We start from the raw sequence: 16,683 nt of genomic DNA, 5'->3' as shown, positions 1-16,683 counted from the left end.
ACCAAAAACAACAGCAACAAAAGCCATAATTGACAAATGGGATCTAATTAAACTGAAGAGCTTCTGCACAGCAAAAGAAACTACCATCAAAGTGAACAGGCATCCTACAGAATGGGAGAAAATTTTTGCAATCTACTCATCTGACAAAGGGCTAATATCCAGAACCTACAAAGAACTCAAACAAATTTACGAGAAAAAAACAACCCCATAAAAAAGTGGGCAAAGGATTTGAATAGACATTTCTCAAAAGAAGACATTCATACAGCCAACAGGCACATGAAAAAATGCTCATCATCACTTACCATCAGAGAAATGCAAATCAAAACCACAATGAGATACCATCTCACACCAGTTAGAATGGCAATCATTAAAAAGTCAGGAAACAACAGGTGCTGGAGAGGATGTGGAGAAATAGGAACACTTTTACACTGTTGGTGGGATTGTAAACTGGTTCAACCATTGTGGAAAACAGTATGGCGATTCCTCAAGGATCTAGAACTAGAAATACCATATAACCCAGCCATCCCATTACTGGGTATATATCCAAAGGATTATAAATCATGCTGCTATAAAGACACACGCACACGTATGTTTATTGCGGTACTAGTCACAATAGCAAAGACTTGGAATCAACCCAAATGTCCATCAGTGACAGACTGGATTAAGAAAATGTGGCACATATACACCATGGAATACTATGCAGCCATAAAAAAGGATGAGTTCGTATCCTTTGTAGGGACATGGATGCAGCTGGAAACCATCATTCTCAGCAAGCTATCGCAAGAACAGAAAACCAAACACCGCATGTTCTCACTCATAGGTGGGAACTGAACAATGAGATCACTTGGACTCTGGAAGGGGAACATCACACACCGGGGCCTATTATGGGGAGAGGGGAGCAGGGAGGGATGGCATTGGGAGTTATACCTGATGTAAATGACGAGTTGATGGGTGCTGACGAGTTGATGGGTGCAGCACACCAACATGGCACAAGTATACATATGTAACAAACCTGCACGTTGTGCACATGTACCCTAGAACTTAAAGTATAATTTAAAAAATAATTAATTAAAAAGAAAAAAGAATGATGAGTGTCATGAGAATAATAAATTCTGCTTTAAGATGGCAGTTTTGTGAAATTAGGTAAATAGAGGAAATTTGCTGTTTTATTTTTTCCCTGCTTGCCATTTTATGAATCATGTAACCTTTTCACACAGTTGAATGTATTGGAAACAAAATCATACCTAGTGCAGAAAATCTTCATTGTGTTCTTAGAGTAAGGATGTATCTGCAGGTTATTACTAGCCACATCGTGAAAGGTGCTAAACTTCAATGAAGTGCTCTGCCTAATGTTTTTTCAAATGTAGTAGAAAGACCTTCAGAAAGGTATGTCTTATTTGAGGCCCTGGAGATTGTTTTCTTTCCCAGAGGCTTGGTACGTGATCTCTGTTGAGTACTCCGCAATCTCTTGGAATGGTTTTCTAGGGGACTGCCTGGTTCAGAATGGGGAAGTAGGTCCTGACTGGCTGCTGGAATGAGAACCTCTGGAGTAGCCTGATAATAAAAGGCCAAACTTTCTATGACCAATACATCCTGAGTCAGAGAAGCCACATAAAGAGTCCCCTATGGCCGAACCAAGTCTTCTAGAGGAGAGTAAAGCTGATTTAAACTGTCAAATGAAGGACCTGAAACCAGGGCTAGCTTATCCCATTAGAACCTAGGGTCCTCAATACTTTTAGGGGTACATGAAAATGCTTAATGTCTTTTAAAATTAGAAGAAAAATATCTTTTACTGTTGAACAAAGTATTTTAATATATAACATTAATATATTTGTCTTCATACCAAAGTGGTCATAAAGTATAGTTTTTAATTTTTTTAATGGGGAAAGCACCAAAAAGACAAGTATCAAAAGCCCACAAAAGTCATAATTGGGCCCTGCCTGGGACCTACCCATCCTCTCAGGGTTTGTGCTAGACTGTGAAAGAGCAGCAAGTTCTGGGCAGAGGTGTGATATTTTGATCCAGTTGTTCTCCCTCTTTACACCTTAGTGTCTTCATCTGTTTGATGAGGACTTTGGACCAGGCAACATTAAGGGCCCTTGCAGGTCAAACTTTATTAAATGAAGTCCTGCATCAGAAGCTCTGCGGAAGTTCCAGGCTAAAGCAAATTATCTCACATGATTTTATTGTCAACTCATATCTTTGATGACCCATATGGACCCAGAACAGGCCTGCTAGCCACCCTATAATTTTTGTGAGCCCACTCAGAAGTACATGTTCATAAATGTTAGAACATGAGAATCATGGTATTATAATGCAACTGGTAAAAGATTAGAAGTAGTAAAGTACCTTATATGTTGTAAGTGTCCAACAAATATTTATGAGTAGATAAAATAATATATGTAGAATATCAACTTCTTTTCTTTTTTCTTTTTCGAGACAGTGTCTGTGTCTCCCAGGCTGGAGTACAGTGGTGTGATCATAACTCACTGCAACCTTGAACCCCTGAGCTCAAGTGATCCTCCTGAGTAGCCTCCCAAGTAGCTGGGACTATAGGTGAACACCACCATACCAGGCTATTTTTTTTTTTTTAGTAGAAATGGAGCCTTGCTATATTGTCCAGGAAGGTCTTGAACTCCTGGGCTCAAGTTATCCTCTTGCCTTAGCCTCCCATAGTGCTGGGATTACAGGCGTGAGCCACTGTGCCCAGCCTCATTTTCTTAATTAAGAGAAAAATATATTTACTAGAAAAAGTATCAAATCATAGGACTTTTTTCTTATTTATTCTCTGCAGCAAAACAGCATAAAACATTTTGGAGATGGTTTATCTAAAGTGTTTAAATCTCATTTCTATAAATTATAAACTTCTGAATATTAAACCCAGAACTCTTTTAAATTGTTATTTTCTGTATATTTATGTGGTTTTATTCTTCTCAGTCTAATGCTAAGTATGTGCTATATTAATATGTTAGAGCAATATTGCTCTTACTTCTACTTCTCTTGTCTGTATGTTGTTCATTTTTCATATTATGGGTAGAAAACTGTCAGCCCCTGTTTGATCTTTCTACTATAGAGAGTATGCCTCTGTCTTACTTATACTATTCCATCCCCTTTATTTGTTTAGGGATATCATATGTTAGAAAATGGGACGATTTAATGGATGCCTACAAAGTGTGTAGTGAGATTAGTAAATTTGCTGAAAAACAAGTAATTACAAAATGATAAACTTATTCTAGATTGCCATTTTTGTTTTTCCAGTCTAGTAATAAATACAAGTTCTCTTTTTTATACACATCAGAAGCACCTGAACTGTTTCAGATGTTTGAGCCCCATCTTAGACCTGCCGGTTTAGGATCTATGGGAATGCAACTCATGCATCTGTATTTTGATAAAGATTCCAGATGATTGTGACAGGCATTAAAGGTTGAGGACAACTACCATATGGCAAAATAGAAAGAATTATAGACTCTGGAGCTAGATAGATGTAAGTCCAGAGTTCAGATATACCATGATCTAAGCGTATGATCCAGTCCTAGGTCTATGAGCAAATCACTCAATCTCTCTGAACTTCAACTTCCTTGTCCGTAAAATAGGGGTGGTAATACTTTATAAGGAAGTAGAGGGATTAAAGGAAACAGATGAAAAGTGCCTGGCATATTATGTAAGTGGTAACTATTGTTATTCTGGTAGAATGATATTATCCTCAGTTTTCATCTTGACTTACGAAGAGTGAGGTGTTTCTCACAGTAGCTCTTTTCTGCATCCAAAAGAATATGCAGAACTTCCTCAAGCTGTCTTTTCATTAGACAGATTTATTTTTGGGCTTTGAACTTTCCTCCAAGTTTTTATTTGGACTATTCAGAAAATAGCGTCAGAGAAAATACATGGCATCTTGGTTTTCAAATTCCACAACACCCTCTGGAGTGGCTAATTATTTCTGGATCCTGTTACAAATTTATTCATTGTCTTATATTAAGAACAGATATATTGGTATATCATGAACTTGGGACATAAACTTACTAGTTGCAAAACCGTAGAACAATGGATTTTTGTCAGTGAAACATATGAATACCTAATTCGTTATGATAACTTCATCTTTATATGTTTATGTGGTCAATGTCTGGATTTGTAAATGATAATGTTTCAGATTTTCTTTTCAAACATCTCAGATCAAATATCAAAGACAGGGATTTTTTTTCTTGAAATATCTTTAGAATATTTAACTGACAATGTAATGCAAAAAACCACTAGAGAAAAGAGAACTATTGTTCTGTTTCCTCGTAATGGTCTTTCCTGTCTGTATTACATTACATATATATATATATATATGTATCCATTTATTTTCAGTTGCTGTGACTTTGACAGAATTAAGAAGAAAGTATTGATTTTATTTTCTTGGTTAAGGGTTGAATAAATACTTAGAGCATAATGCTAAGCATAACTAAGCATAAACATTTAATTTACATGAACTTTGCCTAGCATTTAACAAGACTATGGCTAGCTGCATTCTCTTATGAAATACACATTCACAATATTTTCTCAGTGAAGGGGCCATTTCTTTATGACTGTTGGTTTTCTCATATATGAAAAACAGAGAGTATATTAAATCTTTTAAATTTAAACATTACAAGTGTTAGAGATTACATAACTTCATGCTTGGTGTACCTTTTCTACTTCTTTCTAGAATTGCCATATATGTACATAAATTACATAGTTACACACACACACATATCTATAGAAAGTCTTGCTCAGATGGCACCATTGCTTACTTCTGGACCAGAACACCTTATAGGAAAATTTAATGTCACAACTATTTTTAAGCAGAAATTGCAGCAGATGAGGATATAAATAGATGGAAACAGTTTTAACCACCTATATCTTTATCGATCTTTTACTCCAGGCAGTTGCAATCTTGGCATTATGGTTTATCTGAAAAACCATTCTAGTATAGCACCAGCTAATGAAATAAATTGTCTGCTATATATAGGTTTTGTGTGAACATACAAATGAAATGTACTGTCTCAGAATAATGTGGTTGGGGAAATATCTGGAGACAAATACAATGCAATTGCAACATAACAGTTACACACCAAACTCTTAACGGAAATAATGTAGTGTGATACTTGAAAGCCTAAACTCTGAAATCAGATTTCCTGAGCTGAAATGTCAATTCCCCTAACTGTGTAACCCTGGGCAAGTTACTTCAAAGTGCCTTCGTGTTCTCATCTGTAAAATAACCATTGATTTGAAATGTGGAGGATTTTGAAACCTAAGCTAAGAAAAGTGGGTTTGATATGCTGAAAAATTGGGAACTACTTTAAATTTTTGAACAAGCAAGTTACATGATGAAATTAATTGAGGAACATTGTATTTGTGATTGCATATGGATGGAGTGGGAAGGCCTAGAGGCAAAGACATTAGATGGGAGACCACCAGAACAAACTAGATGTGAAAGGTGCAACTGTGGAAATGGAAAGAGATGGGCCAAACCAAAAATCACCAAAGAGAAAAAAAATTATCCAGATTTCATGATAGATTGGATGTATTTTGAAACACCTCTCTCCATACAAATGAAATAATTCAGCAAAATTCTAGAAAATGCTGGTGTAGCAGCTCAGTGGAAATCTCCTGTAAGTGCTGTGAGAAATTATAAATTCTGGGGACTCCAACTGATGCAGTGTGCATTCACTTACAGCTTCCTTTGCCCCTTTGTATACTGCAGCACAACAGGAAATATTGGCTTATCTCTGTAGGAAGTGTCTCTATAGGAGTTGCTTACTGAACTGAATATCTTTGTTTGGAACTAATTGACCTTTCTAAAACAGCATTTTAAAAGAGCTTACTCAAAGAAGGCAGACTTTAGCCATCTGATAAGTCAGAGACAAATCAGTCCTCTTTTAAGCAAAGTTGACAGTCATTGCAACAGAAAAGAAAGCACAGAAAGAAAGGCACCATCAGACAAAAGACCAGTGTATTAGTAAAAACTAGATAATTAAGAAAATTTTATTTAGTGTGAACATTGAATTCTGTCACAAATCCTTTTCCTGCATTATGATAGTATCTGTGTGAACCAACCTTTTTTCAATGCTTTTTGTTGTAGAATGTTAAGAATGTTCGGTTTACAAGGTTATAAAGTAGAAGAGTCTAATTAGAAACCAAAAAATATCTCAGTCTTTTGGTCTGAATTTGTTTTCCTTTGGTTAGATTCTTAAAGTAGGAAAAAAACAAAAACTACTACTTATTTTGTAAACATTTTGAGGATTTTGATTCAGATATTTTAAATTATTATGAGTGATAAAGAATAACCCTGACCAAAAAAGTAAGAAAATGACTAAAATTGGTTTTAAAAAGGGTTCTCTTGAAATATAACCAAATGGACAGATTTTGACACAGTCTTCATTGTTGTTCCATATGAGTGTTTTCTAAACCTAATAAATATAAGCAATAAATAAGTAAAAAAATAAAATCTCAAATTAGGCTATTGTTTTCCTCTAAAATTAACTCATCATCTGGTCAGCTATTTCCAGAAATTGTTTTTAACTATCTGGCATAGCTACTGTTTTCAGTGAAGGGAGGGATCCAACAGTAATTTTATGTTTTAGTTTATATAACAGGACAGTGGTAGTATCATCAATCAATTACTTAACAGATTTAATTAAGCATTCTCTCTATGATCAAATGCATTACCATTCTTCCTACTAGTCTAATTGTTTGAGTATTGGCATGCTATTTAAGAGAAGTAAGTTGTTTTTACAAGACCTTTTGTCTTGACAAAATAATCCATAGCTTCTTTCCACTAGCCACAGTATTAGAGACTACTGTTGACACACACAAAAATGTGTTTTGTGGGGTAATATCCAGATTGCTTGCTATGATAGTTAAATCATATGGAAAACCTTGAATTTTGGTGAAGACAGCTCTTGCTTACAAATGTATTTAATCCCCACAAAACATATCTTGGCTCTGATTACTCTAAGGTAAGACTCTGACTAAACATGTGCTGCTGCTTTTCTTTTTTTTTTTTTTTGAGCCAGAGTCTCGCTCTGTCGCCCAGGCTGGAGTGCAGTGGCCGGATCTCAGCTCACTGCAAGCTCCGCCTCCCAGGTTTACGCCATTCTCCTGCCCCAGCCTCCCAAGTAGCTGGGACTACAGGCGCCCGCCACCTCGCCCGGCTAGTTTTTTGTATTTTTTAGTAGAGACGGGGTTTCACGGTGTTAGCCAGGATGGTCTCGATCTCCTGACCTCGTGATCCGCCCGTCTCGGCCTCCCAAAGTGCTGGGATTACAGGCTTGAGCCACCGCACCCGGCCTGCTTTTCTTATACTTGGTTGGAAACTATGAGTGAGTTAGTGAAAGGTGCAAATGCTACTAAGTTCTTACCAGGTAGAATTGAAATAATAGAATAATGACTTCCAAGTTTGCTTCAGAAGGGCTCATAGAAAGTGAATTCACAATTTACAATATTAATCAAATGAGGGAAATGCATTAGAATATCTTGTTTCTGGAAGCTTTGTTGGCTATGTGCTAATTTCTAGCTCTTTAGACCAGTTTTGGCCATCATTTGGTCACTAGTGGCTTAATTATAATTAAAATTATTGCTTTTCAAATTTTCATATACATAATAAAGTATGGAGTGATTCTAAATCTGGAGTGGGGCCTGAGACACTGCATTTCTAACAAGCTCACAGGTATTACCAATGCTGCTAGTTAGTGGACTGCATTTTGAGTGGCAAAAGTCTAAATAGTTGTCCTTGTTACCTGTGTCACCTGTCTTCTTACTCTGGTTGACTTTTTGCGTGTAAGATTAGCTTTGTTTGAGCTTTATTTTGCCATTTTGAACTATTTCTTAATGCTGTGCTTTCTGTGGCAAAGAAAATAGCCTCTGGAAGACATGCCCTTTTATTAGTGGGAACTCCATGCTTTCTCTGGAGTTCTGGCAGGCTTTGTCTGGAGTTTGTCCAGAGGGCTATAGGATGGGACCCAGAAGAGCCTTTCATTGCTTCTGCTTGCAAGAAAAATGAATCACCAAGGCCAGCTGATTAACAGAGATTTTCCCACTTAACTATCATTATGTGAAAGGAACGTGGATTCTGGAGTAGAACCTGTGTGACCTTGGTCAAGTTACTTCATTTATTTGACTCTCAATCCCTTAGTCTATAAAATCAAAATAAAATGAAAATTCCTTAGTCTGTAAAATGCATGAGGTCATTGGGACAATTAGTGATTAGCAGTAATATATATGAAACACTTGGAGAGTGTACTGTCTGCATTATAGTAGGCATTTAATAGTTAATAACAAGCATCCTTGTCACTGAGTGGAATGAAACAATCATTAAAAACTGTTTAATTTTCTCAATGTGAGACATTTCATTTGTAAGGCAGCAAACAAGGAGAGCGAAAGGAGAAACAAATTTTGTGATTTGTTTTCTATGAAAGAAAAAGGTTAAATGTATGTTTTCATTTGTATTTTTTATGTTTCTACTTTATTTCATGTTTAAAAAAGTTATTCATTAGATTCCTTTGGAAAACTTGGGTCAAATCATTTTTCTGAATGTCCATTAGAACTCCTGTGATTCAGAAAAATTTTAGATCCTCAACTTTATTTTGAAAAAGAATAAAAAAAGAATTAATTCCATTACATCCTAACTCATCTGAATTTTTGAGGCCAACATATGCCCCAGTAGTGGCATTCTTGCTGTACTCTTTTTCTGAGTATAGTGTAGAGGAGAATCATCAGGAACACAGCTGGCACCTTGAGGAACATGGCTTAAAATTGGCATTGCATGCTAAACCTGGGCAAGCCAACATTTGTTCGGTTAGTAATCTTTTCAGGCAGAGCCTTTGATTTGGCCCAAAATTCCTGCAGATTATCTTAGAAACATTTTTATTTGCAGCCAAAATCCTTCACAAAACTTCTTAGTACATTCTGAAATACAAGCGTATGGGCTATAATGTTTTTTTTTTTAATTTTCTTTTCTCTCTCACATTAACTGGTTTTCTTATAGTGTACATGAAATGTTTGCCCAGTTAGGTGCTTCATAAAAGAGATTCTTCCAACAGCACATGTGTTCCAGGATAACCTATTAGCTATATTATATAAATGGGAACTCTAGTTGATGGGATATTCATCTGTAAGAAAATATTCTCTCAGTACCCCTGGGCTTAGCAGTACAGATCCTCACTATCATTTGTCTCACTTCAAAGCTAATTGAAATCAGCCAGCCTATGTTTCAAAATATCTACACGTATTAGCAACCATCTGGCTGCTCACAAATGATGAAGACATTTAATATAAAACCTGGTTAATGCACTGCCCTCTCACCTCTAGAGAACAAATCTTGCCTAGGACACCCATAGTCTTACTTTAGTGTTGGTCTACAACAGAGCAATCATTTAGGTCCCCAAACTCATAATAATTTTATATAATCCCTCCCAAGTGACTGACCACGTGATAGATGTTAAAATGATCTTTGCTGGGCTCATTCACAACTGCAATGACAGAGTAGAAAGTTTATGTATAACCATCAGACCTAGAATATCTAGAGTACATTACGTGTGGGTAAAGGGCATATGCTACAGTTTTTTAGTAACTCGAAGTTATTTTTTTCTGATTATGAAAACAATAAATATTAAATGAATTCTGTTTTCATAGTAGAATATTTGGAAGACATACATTTCCATTCAATATCTTGTTATTTATTAGTCTTTCAATCTTTTTTATTAAGTTTGTATACATTGTTTTTAGCAAAACTAGGATTATTCTGTATTTAGTTTCTAATCTATTTTTTAAATCTGGTTATATTTTATGAACATTTTTCAACTAAGTAATCATCTCCATTTTAATAACTATAATATTCTCTCCTATTGCTATACTGTCTACGGGACATATAGATTGTCATTTCCCTGTCATAAATAACACATAGAAATATCTGAGGAAACTTATTTGTGCATATAGATTAATCATTGAACATATCATTACCTTCCTTTAATATAAATTCCTAGAAATTAATTGCAAGATGAAAAGACGTGAATTTTTAATGTACTTTGTTTGCTTTTACTTTGTTTCATTGTGTTTTGCCTGGGGATGTTTTGATACATATTGCCTATTTTAAAAGCAGTTTGATGGATGATTAACTGGTTCTCCACCGTTTTTTTAATTTTAACTTGTATGAATTGTAGTGAGCTATTATATTGGCAACATTATAATTATTTTTACTAAAGTATCTCAGGTAATTTCGCATATACCTATCAGCTCCAATCATATGTTGATAAAAGGGATGTATTCCCTAGTCAAGTAACATCTAAGTGGTAACAAGACAACTTTTAAAAGGCATTTAATTTTTTCTGAAATGCCTTGAAGCTTCTGAGTAAAAGTTGCAACTTTTAAGTAAATCAAACCTCAATGCATAGTACATTTTTGTTAATCAACTCTCTAAAACCAAATAATTTTACTAAGACTCCATTGTTTTTTACCAAACTTCTCATGAAGAATTTTAACTGACAGTCTTTTCATTGAGGAGCACACTTTTACCCTTTTATCTACTAGTTAATTATGACCATCTTTTCTTCCTCCAGTCTTGCCCCACTTTGAAAAACAAAAATCCAATTATCTTTTGCTTTTGTCTTACCTAAATTGCTAACATCTGTGAATTGTTTTTGTGGAAGAGGGAGGAAATGTTGATGTCTACATGCTTCTCAACATGTATTTTAAAATTTGCACGAGTCAAAATATAATTATTTAACAAATATTCAACTAAAGTATGGCCTATTAATAAATGAATTTTAGCATATAAAATTACTAGGGTATAAAATTATAGTAGAACCAATGAATTTAGAGTCTCAATTAGTTTAAAATGGTGCTTTGAAGATAATGAATACTTTTTAAGTGCTACATATTGTTTTCAATTGAGTTTTATTCTTTGCAGTAATGGTAGCCAGAAAGTCATTTTTGTTTTTGTAGTATCTCAGTCAAAAGAGACTTTATTCTTTTTCCAGTCTTCACAGGCCCGACCCTTTGGTGTATGAGTACTGATGGGACTGCAGTATGGACAACCCCATAATTAGGCTTGCAATTATGGCAGCATTACACTCTACTAGGAAGTAAATTTGAGATATAAGATTGATTTTTAATTTAGCACCTATATAGGTATATCCTAACTAAAGAGTACCCACTATATGGTAACTGATACTAAAACCCTTATAATCACAGTATGTAATTGTCTGTTGTTCACCAAATTAACTATGCTCATACATATAAAGAAATTATTTTACATTGATTTGCTTGTATAATAGCCCTCACTATTATATAAACAATGTGTACGCTCCCTCCAAATAACCATAAAAATCTTATCTTTTTGTGATAATTCAGATAATTGAAAAATTTCAGGGTCATCAATCATTTGCTGAATCATCTCATTTCCAATCCTTCCTTTCTATTCTTTCTGCCACTAGCCTAGTTAAGACCTCACTACCTCCCACCTGCACTTCTGGAACTGCCTCTTTATTATTCTCCCTACCTGCAGTCATTGCCTGTATTACAGTTCATTATATACAGTGTATGCACATTAATCTTAATTTAGAGTATAGATATGATTATATTATCCTTCTGTCTAAAATATATATTTCATTAGCCATACTCTTAGATCTAACTGGTATTCAACAATGTACATGATTTAATCCTAACTTCAAATTATATTATTGCTCATCTCATTGCATCTCACTGTTCATATGATTTCTTACCTTCATACCTTTCCTTGAGTAGTTTAGTATGTCATTCCCTTCTCTCTCCACACCACCCCCACACTCACTTGCAACCAGGAACTAAGTGTAATCTGTGCAGTGTGAAATGGGTAGCAATGGCCCACACATGGAAAAACGTATAGCCTTTCTGGTCTAGTGAATCAGAAAGGAGAAACTGGGGGAAAAAATGCAAAATATACCTGAGCGCAGTGGTGTGTGCCATTAGTCCTAGTTATTCAGTAGGCTGAGGCAGGAGGATCACTTGAGCTTAGAAGTTCAAGGCTTTAGTGCACTGTAATTGTGCCTGTGAATAACCACTGTATTCCCCCAAGAAATGGGGTCTTACTATGTATCCTAGGCTGGAATATCCTGATTGTAGAACCAGACCAAGAAATATTAGAAAAGAGAATTAAAGACCAACATTCCTCATGAAAATAGAGGCATACTTCCTTAACAAAATGTTAGCTAATTAAATCCAGCAATAAATAAAATGAATAATACAGTCATCCCAGGGTTACAATGTTGGTTTAACATCTGAACAATCTATCAACACAATTCACCATTTTAATAGAATGTAGGAGACCACAAAAAAAAATTATTTCAATAAATGCGAGAAAACATTTGACAAAGTCTAACATCTTGTCATGATAAAAATGTTTGTATCAGAGTGGTGATGGGGAAACTTTAGTATTATAAAGAAATTTCCCGGTGGCTCACGCCTGTAGTCCCAGCACTTTGGGAGGCCGAGGCAGGTGGATCACGAGGTGAGGAGATCGAGACCATGCTGGCTAACACGGTGAAACCCCATCTCTACTAAAAATACAAAAAAATTAGCCAGACGTGGTGGTGGTCGCCAGTAGACTGAGGCAGGGGAATGGCGTGAACCTGGGAGGCAGAGCCTGCAGTGAGACAAGATTGAGCCACTGCACTCCAGCCTGGGCGACAGAGTGAGATTCCATCTCAAAAAAAAAAAAAAAAAAAAAGAAAAAGAAAAAAAAGAAATTTCCTCAACCTGATTGAGGTTATCTACCAAATAAACCTACAGATAGCATTATATTCATCTTTGATGATGAATAGCTCAGTGCCTTCTACCTAATGTCAGGAACAAGGCAAGGATGTCCACTCTTACCACTTTTATTTAACATTGTTCTAGAAGACTTATCCAGTGCAATAAGGCAAAATATAAAGGCTTACAGATTGGAAAGGAATAATTAAAACTAGCCTTATTTACAGATGACATGGTCATATATGTGGAAAACTCTAATGAATTTTTTAAAAGATAATAAAATTTAGCAAGGTAGCATTATACACAGTCAATATACAAAAATCAGTTCATTTCTATATATTAGCAGTACACATTCAGAAAATGAAATTTTAATAAGCAATTTCATTTACAGTAGCATCAAAAAACAAAGTATTTAGGATAAATTTAACAAAAAACATAAAGACTTCCAAAAGTTTGTGGAAATGAAAAAATATACAAACTTTATTAATTAACAAAAGCTCCATCCAGTTCAAGACACTTTTATAAGCAGTGATATCAGCCATTTAGTCTATCCTTAAAGAACCTGGGGTTTTGGGGATTTAACCACATCAATGCAGTATATTTTACATTATTAACTGAATAAAAATGAGTTGCCCTTTAAAGAATTTTTTTAAGATTAGGAAACCAAAAGAAGTCGGAAGGAACCAAATCAGAACACTGAGGCAGATGCCTAATGAAAACTGTCAAAACATTGCTCTTGTTTAATGAGAAGAATGAACCAGGAATGTTGCTGTGGTGGAAGACTGTCTGGTAAAGCTTTTCCCAGCATTTTTCTGCTAAAGCTTTGGCTAACTTTCTCAAAACACTCTCATAATAATCAGATAGTATCATTCTTTTGCCCTTCAGAAAGTCAACAAGCAAAATGCCTTGAACATCCCAAAAAACTGTTGTCATGACCTTTGCTGGCTACCAGTCCACTTTTGCTTTGAATGGACCATTTCCACGTCTTGGTAGCCATTGCTTTGACTGTACTTTGTGTTCCCTACAACCTGCCTTTTTTTTTTTTTTTTTTTTTTTTTTGAGACAGCGTCTCTCTTGGTCACCCAGGCTGGAGTGCAGTAGCAAAGCTCACTGCCACCTCAACATCTCATACTCAAGTGATCCTCCCACCTCAGCCTCCTGAGCAGCTGAGACTGCAGGTGCATGCCACCATGCCCAGCTTTTTTTTTTTTATTTTTTGTACAGGCAGGGTCTCCCTGTGTTGCCCAGGCTGATCTTGAACACCTAGGCTCAAATGATCCGCCTCAGCTTCCCAAGGTGCTGAGATTACAGGTGTGAGCCAGCGCACCCTGCCTGTACTTTGTCTTTAAGATCATACTGGTAAAGCCATGTTTCATCTCCTGTACAATTCTTTGAAGAAACGCTTCAGGATCTCTATCCTAGTTGTTTAAAATTTCCATTAAAATCTCTGCTCTTGTCTGCAGCTGATCTAGGAGTAATGGTTTTGGCCCCCATTGAGTGGAAAGTTTGCTCAACTTTAATTTTTCAGCCAGAATCATGTAAGCTGAACTAATATAAGATGTCTATGGTATTGGCCATTGTTTCTGCTGCTAATCATCAGTTAGGGCAGAACAAGATTAATTTTTTCCTCACAAATTAATGTGAATGGACTGCCAGTGCAGGCTTTATCTTCAGCATCGTGTTGTTGCTTCTTAAAATAAGTTATCCATTTGTAAACTACTGATTTCTTTGGGGGCATTAACCCCATAAACTTTCATAAGGCATCAGTTCCTTCACCATGCTTCCACCCAAGCTTTACTATAAAGTTGATGTTTGTTCTTGCTTCAATTTTAGCAGATTTAATGTTTCTCTGATAAGGACTCTTTTCAAACTGATGTCTTATTCTTTTTAATACCTCAAACTAGATCCCATTCAGACATGCTATCACAACTTAGTATGAGTTTATTTGGTGCAGAAAAATTTTGAAATCCATGCAGTTTTTCCATAATACACATTTTCCATGAACTTTTCAAAGATCCCTCATATTAAAGACTTATACACTGAAAAATACAAAACGTTGCAAAGAGAAATTAAAGAAGACCTAAATAAATGGAGCAGTGTACTGTTTCATTGATCAGAGGACTCAAAAATATGTTAAGATGGCAGTCCTCAAATAGACATAAATTCACCGCAGTTCCAATCAGAATTACAACAGGTTTTTTGAAGATATGGACAAGTTGTTTTTAGATTTATATGGGAAGATAAACAACCTAGAATAGTTAAAACAATTGTGATGGAGTAAAGTTGGAAGACAAACTACTTGATTTCAAGATTTACTGTAAAGCTGTAGTAATCAAAACAGTCTGGTAGTGACAAAAATAAATATAAATATAAAATATATCTCAAAATGGATCATAAATCTAAGTGTAACAAAGGTATTCAACTTGTACATGAAACCACAGAGAAATATGTTTGTTACGTGTGTTAGGCAAAGATTTCTTTAAAAGATCATTGACTAGGTGCAGGGGCAATATAACGAGACTCCATCTCAAAAAAAGAAAAAGATAATTAAAAGCAGAAACTAAAAGAAGTTATCGTTTAAATGTCCAGTGGGCCTTCTATAGCCATGGGTTCTGCATCTGTGGATTTAACCAACCACAGATCGAAAATATTTTTCTTAAAAAGGTTGGTTGTATCTGTACTGAACATGTACAGACTTTTTATTGTCATTCTCTCAACAATACGGCGCAACAGTTATTTACATTGTATTAGGTATTATAAGTAATCTAGAGATGATTTAAAGTATACAAGAGAATGTGCATAGGTTATATGCAATTACTATACCATTTTATATAAAGGACTTGAGCATCCTCAGGGGTCCCAGAATCAATCCCCCACAGACACTGAGGGATAGCTATACTTTATCAGATTTAAGAACTAGCTTTCCAAAAGACAGTTAAAAAGGCAATCCACAAACTGGGACAAAATTTTTGCAAAACATGTGATAAAGATCTTGTATCTAGAATACATGAAGAAGTTTTACAACTCAGTAAGCAAACCCAATTTAAAATGGGCAAATGATTTGAACATGAACTTCACAGTAAATATATGAATGGTCAGTAAGCGCATGGGGAGATGCTTAACATCACTTATCTGACAAATGTAAATTTTAACAAAAGACCAACAATGCCAAGTGTTGATGAGGTTGTAGAGCAATTGGAATTCTCATATATCGCAAGTGGGAATGCAAAAATGGTACAAAGCTTTGAAAAACAATATAGTGGTAATACCCATATAAAGTTAAGCCACTCACCATTTGACCTAGCAATTTCATTTTAAGGTTGAAATGGTTGGTTCCGTGTCCCCACCCAAATCTCTTGTCAAATTATAATTCCCAGTGTTGGAGGCCTGGTGGAGGTGATTGAATCATGGGGCCGGACTCCCCCATTGCCGTTCTCATGATAGAGTTCTTAGGAGAGATCTGGTTGTTGTAAAGTGTGTGACACCTTCCTCTTCCCTTCTCTCTCTTCTGCTGGCCATATGAATATGTGCTTGCTTCCCTTTTGCCTTCTGCCATGATTGTAAGTTTCCTGAAGCCTCCCTAGAAACAGAAACCTGTACAGCCTGCCTGCAGAACTATGAGCCAATTAAACCTCTTTTTTTTTTCTTTTCTTGAGACAGAGTCTTGCTCTGTCACCCAGGCTGGAGTGTAGTGGTGCAATCTCGGCTCACTGCAAGCTCCGCGTCCCAGGTTCACACCTTCTCCTGCCTCAGCCTTCCGAGTAGCTGGGACTACAGGCGCCTGCTACCACGCCCGGCTAATGTTTTTTTTTTTTTTTTTTTTTTGTATTTTTAGTAGAGACAGGGTTTCACCATGTTAGCTGGGATGGTCTTGGTCTCCTGACCTCATGATCCGCCCGCCTCGGCCTCCCAAAGTGCTGGAATTACAGATGTGAGCCA

General features: G+C 35.9%; 1 protein-coding gene and 1 long non-coding RNA gene across 20 annotated transcripts in view; one reads left to right on the top strand and one right to left on the bottom strand.

Annotated features, from left to right (window-relative positions):
- The window catches only part of PEAK1 (pseudopodium enriched atypical kinase 1), a 305,159-nt gene that overhangs the window by 191,592 nt on the left and 96,884 nt on the right, over window positions 1-16,683 (top strand). The gene's annotated exons all lie outside the window — the stretch shown is intronic.
- On the bottom strand, window positions 9,898-12,741 carry LOC144330024 (uncharacterized). The gene is made up of 2 exons (XR_013395832.1): window positions 12,456-12,741; window positions 9,898-12,107 (listed from the first exon to the last, which is right to left on the bottom strand). It is a non-coding gene; the product is annotated as an uncharacterized LOC144330024 (long non-coding RNA).

Source organism: Macaca mulatta, chromosome 7, assembly GCF_049350105.2.
Source record: "Macaca mulatta isolate MMU2019108-1 chromosome 7, T2T-MMU8v2.0, whole genome shotgun sequence".
Classification (NCBI taxonomy): domain Eukaryota; kingdom Metazoa; phylum Chordata; class Mammalia; order Primates; family Cercopithecidae; genus Macaca; species Macaca mulatta.
The sequence above is the reverse complement of the archived record's forward strand: the minus strand, read 5'-3'. Positions and strand labels throughout refer to the sequence as shown.